The sequence below is a fragment of the Gorilla gorilla genome, chromosome 12 (assembly GCF_029281585.2).
Source record: "Gorilla gorilla gorilla isolate KB3781 chromosome 12, NHGRI_mGorGor1-v2.1_pri, whole genome shotgun sequence".
NCBI lineage: Eukaryota > Metazoa > Chordata > Mammalia > Primates > Hominidae > Gorilla > Gorilla gorilla.
The window spans coordinates 113,756,542-113,762,768 of record NC_073236.2 but is presented as its reverse complement, the minus strand read 5'-3'; the positions used below and the strand labels follow the sequence as shown (position 1 = coordinate 113,762,768).

The window sequence follows — 6,227 nt, the reverse complement described above, 5'->3', positions numbered from 1 at the left end:
GTTTTGCCGTGTTGCCCAGGCTGGTCTGGAAGTCCTGAGCTCAAGTGATCTGCCCACCTTGGCCTCCCAAAGTGCTGGGATTGCAAGCGTGAGCCACTGCAATCGGCCCACAATTTTTAAAAATTAACAAAGAAAAAATTTTAAAAATTTAAAAAAGACAAAGAACAAAACACAAGGCAAAAGTTTTAAATAGACATTTCTAAGGAAGATAGACAAAGGGCCAAAAAGCACATGAAAAGATGTTCTATATCATTGGTCATTAAGGAAATGCAAATCAAAATTACAGTGAGAGACCACTTCACTCCCATTAGGACGGCTATAACAAAGCCAAACCAACAAACAGGCAAACTGTAAATTAAAAACCAGAAGACAGGCTGGGCGCAGTGGCTCACGCCTGTAATTCCAGCACTTTGGGAGGCCAAGGCGGGCAGATCACGAGGTCAGGAGATCAAGACCATCCTGGCTAACACGGTGAAACCCCGTCTCTACTAAAAATACAAAAAAATTAGCCGGGTGTGGTGGCGGGCACCTGTAGTCCCAGCTACTCGGGAGGCTGAGGCAGGAGAATGGTGTGAACCCGGGAGGCAGAGCTTGCAGTGAGCCAAGATCGTGCACTGCACTCCAGCCTGGGGAACAGAGCAAGACTTGGTCTAACAACAACAACAAAAAAACGGAAGACAACAAGTGTTGATGGAGATACAGAGAAACTGGAACCCTCATATGTTGCTGATGGGAATGTGAAATTGTTCAACTACTACTGTGGAAAACAGTTTGATGATTCCTCAGTAAGTCTAACATAGAATTACCAAACAACCCAGCAGTTCCACTCCTAGGTATTTACCCAGAAGAACTGAAAACAGGTATTTAAGCAAAAACTTGTAAAAGAATGTTCTTATCAGCACTATTCACAATAGTCAAAAGGTAAAACAACTCAACTGTCCGTCAACTGCTGAAAGGATAACACATATGGTATATCCATACTTTAGAATATTATTCAGTCACAAAAAGTAACATAGTATTGATACACACTACATTATAGATGAACATGGAAAACATTATGGTAAATGAGTGAAGCCAGACATAAAAGGCCGCTTGTTATATGATTCCATCATATGAAATAGCCAGAAGAGGTACATCTATAGAGACAGGAAACAAATCAGTGGTTGCGAGGGCTGAGGATTGAAATGGGGAGTGACTGCTTAATGGGCACGGAATTTCCTTTTAGGTGATGAAAATGTCCTGGAACTAGTGAGGATGATTGCACAACATTGCGAATGTACTAAATGCCACTGAATTGTACCTTTTTTTTTTTTTTTTTTTTTTTTCAGAGACAGGGTCTCTCCCTTTCACCCAGGCTGGAGTGAAGTGGCTTGATCATAGCTCACTGTAACTTCAAACTTTTGGGCTCAAGTGATCCTCCTGCCTCAGCCTCCCTAGTAGCTGGGACTACAGGTATGTACCACCACACCTGGCTAATTTTTCTATTTTTTGTAGAGACAAGGTCTTGCTATATTGCCCAGCCTGGTCTCAAACTCCTGGCCTCAAGCAATCTTCCTGTCTCAGCCTCCTGTCTCAAAGTGTTGAAATTACAGGCATGAGCCACTGTGCTTAGCCTAAATTGTAAATTCTTAAATGATGAAGTTTAAATTTGTTGTGAATGTAAATTTATGTGAATGTTACCTCGATTTTAAAAAATAGTGTTACATAATTTAATCAATAGTTCATTAGTAAATTAAACAGTTTCGTTACTGATGGAAGATATCTGAGTTACCTGGAGTTACCCACGGTGAATCTGTACGGATCTGCGGCAACCTCAATTCTTGCCTCCTTGGAAGAAAGAATTCAACCGAGGGGCATAGGGCAGAAGAGACAGAGGCATGTTTCAGAGCAGGAGTGGAAGTTTATTAAAAAGCTTTAGAACAGGAAGGAAAGGGAAAAAAAAGAAGGAAAGTACAACTTGGAAGAGGGAAGTGGGATGACCTGAGAAACCAGTGTGCAGCTTGACCTCTGGACTTGGGGCTTTATATATTGGCATACTTCTGGGATCTTGCATTATAACTTCTCCCCATTCCTGAGATCTTACTGGGAAGCTGCTGATCAGTTTCAGGTATTTTCTATCTATTAGGAAACTGTCCTTCCCTGGCACCAGCTGTGACCAATTATTACTTTAGAGAAACAGGTGGCTGGGCACAGTGGCTCATGCCTGTAATCCCAGCACTTTGGGAGGCCGAGAAGGGCGGATCACCTGAGGCCAGGAGTTCAAGACCAGCCTGGCCAACATAGTGACACCTCCCCCCACCATCTCTACTAAAAATGCAAAAATTAGTCAGGCTTGGTGGCTCGGGCCTGTAGTCCCAGCTACTTGGGAGACTGAGGCAGGAGAGTCGCTTGAACCCAGGAGGCAGAAGTTGCAGTGAGTCGAGATCATGCCACTGCCCTCCAGCCTGGGTGACAGAGCAAGACCCTGTCTCAAAGAAAAAAAAAAAAAAAAAAGAGAAATAGTTAACAACCACCTGACCATCACCTGCCGGTCTCCCAACACGCCTGGTCTATGTGTTGGTGGGGAGCACTCTGCTGCACTGCTCATACCTGACTAGCTACCTACTGTAACAATTTGACTTAATAAGATTCCACTGACTGGCCGGGCGCAGTGACTCCCGCCTGTAATCCCAACTCTCGGGGAGGCCAAAGTGGGTGGATCACTTGAAGTCAGCAGTTCGAAACAAGTCTGGCCAACATGGTGAAACCCTGTGTCTACTAAAAATACAAAAATTAACCGGGTGTGGTGGCACAAGTCTGTAATCCCAGCTACTTGGGAGGCTGAGGCAGGAGAATCACTTGAACCTGGGAGGTGAAGGTTGCAGTGAGCCGAGATTGTGCCACTGCACTCCAGCCTGGGGCACAGAGCGAGACTTTGACTCAAAAAAATAAAAATAAAAATAAAAAATAAAAAAAAGAAAAAGAAGAAAAGATTCCACTGACAGCACAAATAAATTGAAATCTGTAATTTGATTAAAAAGTAGAGATTCTCACGTCATGTAATAGTGATTTCACAGTGAGTTTTTAGTTTACACTGGGTTTACTAGTGAGGTCAGGACCATAACATGAAAGATAATCCAATTGACCATGAAGGCGTTCTCATCAGTTGTTCAGTCACTCTGTAGGTGACTGGGTGGGGGCTTTCCCACAACTTCTGGAAACTCCTTGGTGGGCGGATCACCTGAGGCCAGGGGTTCAAGACCAGCCTGGCCAACATGGTGAAACCCCGTCTCTACTAAAAATAATTTTAAAGAAAGTGAGCCAGGCGTGGTGGTGCATGACTGTAATCCCAGCCACTCGGGAGGCTGAGGCAGGAGAATCGCTTGAACCCAGGAGGCGAAGGCTGCAGTGAGCTGAGATCGCGCCACTGCACTCCAGCCTAGGTGACAAAGCCAGTGAGACTGTCTCAAAAAAAAAAAAAAAAAAAGTACCAATTATGCTATGGTTTTGTGCTGGGAACAACTCTATTTCCCCAGGAACTAGGGGATCTCGCTCCTTTTCCTGTTCTGATTCCAATGGAATGCCAGTGTGTCAACTCCTAGGATTTGCTGTCATCTTCAAGACATCAGGTCTTAAATCAGGAGAGGGAAGCTACACCACGCTTTTGGAGCCATGCATATTATCCAGGTCTATCTATTGCTCAGATTGGCAGAGGAGTGCTTTTGGTGTTTATCTTAAAGTAAGTTGTCACCCAACCCAAGGTCACCTAGATTTTCTCTTGTGTTATTCTCTAGGAGTGCTATTATTTTATATTTTACATTTAGGTCTATGATCCATTTTGAAATAATTCTTGTGAAGGATGTAAGGTCTGTGTCTGGATTAGTTTTTTTGTTATATGTATGTCCAATCGTTCTGGAACCATTTGTTGAAAAAGACTGTGCTTTTTCCATTGAATTGCCTCTCCTCCTTTGTCAGAGATCAGTTGACTATATTTGTGTGGGTCTATTTCCGAGCTCTCTATTCTACTCCATTGATGTATTTGTCTTATTGCACAGATTGGAATTTCAGGGGAATTGTTGGACAATCTGTTTCAGGCGACAAAGGCAAAGCTGTTGGATCCCCAGCTAATTATTGACTTGGCTCACAGAAAAGATGTTGGATTATTTCAACCGGTTTTTTTTTTTTTTTTTTTTTTTTTTGTGAGACAGTCTCGCTCTGTCGCCCAGGCTGGAGTGCAGTGGCGCGATCTCAGCTCACTGCAAGCTCCACCTCCCGGGTTCACACCATTCTCCTACCTCAGCCTCCCGAGTAGCTGGGACTACAGGCGCCCGCCACCACACCCAGCTAATTTTTTGTATTTTTAGTAGAGACGGGGTTTCACTGTGTTAGCCAGGATGGTCTCGATCTCCTGACCTCGGGATCTGCCTGCCTCGGCCTCCCAAAGTGCTGGGATTACAGGTGTGAGCCACCTCGCCCGGCCTATTTCTACAGTTTTACTCCATCATTTGCAGTCACTTAAGCCCAGATGACGCCAAGTCCATCTGAGATGTTCAGGCAAGTGTGATTCTGAAATGGTGTGAAAGACCACTGACACAAAACCTCTCTTTTGGGAAACAGTTTGAATAATTTTTTTTTTTTTTTTTGAGACAGAGTCTCGCTCTGTTGCCCAGGCTGGAGTGTGGTGGCATGATCTCAGCCCACTATAACATCTGCTTCCTGGGTTCAAGCGATTCTCCTGCCTCAGCCACCCGAGTAGCTGGGATTACAGGCACCCACCACCATGTCTGGCTAATTTTGCATTTTTAGTAGAGATGGGGTTTCGTCATGTTGGTCAGACCACCTCGGCCTCCCAAAGTGCTGGGATTACAGGTGTGAGCCACCATGCCCAATCCAAATAAAGTAATTTTTAAAGGATTCTGAAACTTGCCATGTTTTGAAAGTAAAGAACACCATTTAAAAAGCAAGAGATCGGCTGGGTGCAGTGGCACATGCCTGTAATCCCAGCACTTTGGGAGGCCGAGGCGGGTGGATCACTTGAGGTCAGGAGTTTGAGACCTGTCTGGCCAACATGGTGAAACCCCATCTCTACTAAATACAAACATTAGCTGGGCGTGGTGGTGCACGCCTGTAATCTCAGCTACCTGGGAGCTAAGGCATGAGAACTGCTTGAACCTGGGAGGCAAAGGTTGCAGTGAGCCAAGATCGCTCCAGCTGGGGCGACAGAGTAAGACTCTGTCTCAAAAAAATAAAATAAATAAATAAATAGGAAGAGATGAAAAGGATAATAAAGCTTCAGTTTAAAAATGTCTTAGAATGAAGCATGCATTTTTGTTCTTGCGCCCAGCTTCTTCTCGCCTGGCACCTTAGCTTCCTGGTGTTGGAAGAAGGGACCGTCCTCTTCCTTGTCCCGGCCCCCTAAATCCCGCCATTGAAAGGGTTGATTGGTGGGGACCGGAGGTGTGCTCAGCAGCAGCAGGGGTCCCCAGATAATCGATGCCAGAAGTAGCAGTTGCTAGAGAAGCATTCTGCCCGCTTCACTATGGCGGCACTTCCTCCAGACTCCTGGCAGCCACCCAATGTTTACTTGGAGACCAGCATGGGAATAATTGTACCGGAGCTGTATTGGAAGCACGCTCCAAAGACCTGTAAGAACTGCTGAGATGACTCGTCGAGGTTACTACAGTGGCACAAAATTCCACAGAATCATCAAAGATTTCATGATCCAAAAAGGTGACCCAACAGGGACAGGTCGAGGTGGTGCATTTATCTATGGCAAACAGTTTGAAGATGAGCTGCATCCAGACTTGAAATTCACGGGGCCTGGAATTCTCGCAATGGCCAATGCAGGGCCAGACACCAATGGCAGCCATTTCTTTGTGACCCTCGCACCCACCCAGTGGATCGACAGCAAACACACCATTTTTGGCCAAGTGTGCCAGGGGATAGGAATGGTGAATCGAGTAGTAATGGTAGAAACAAACTCCCAGGACCGCCCTGTGAACGCTGTGAAGATCATTAAGGCATACCCTTCTGGGTAAACTTGCTGCTCTCTTGAGCAGGTCTTCTGAGATGGCCCCAGTGAACCAGCTTCCCAATGACCTAGAATGACATGTAATGCTAAATTTCATTTTGGCCTTGCAAATCACGATGCTTAGGAAGCCTGCATCCTAAGGTGAGTTAGGGATGGAAGTGCATTTTAATAGGATGCTTCTTTTCTCTTCCCCCATTGCCTAGGTTGACAGAGCATT

At 45.2% G+C, this 6,227-nt stretch overlaps 1 pseudogene; it reads left to right on the top strand.

The window, feature by feature from the left end:
* Window positions 1-5,518: 5,518 nt before the first annotated feature.
* LOC101125868 (peptidyl-prolyl cis-trans isomerase-like 1) lies at window positions 5,519-6,017 on the top strand (annotated as a pseudogene).
* Window positions 6,018-6,227: the final 210 nt, after the last annotated feature.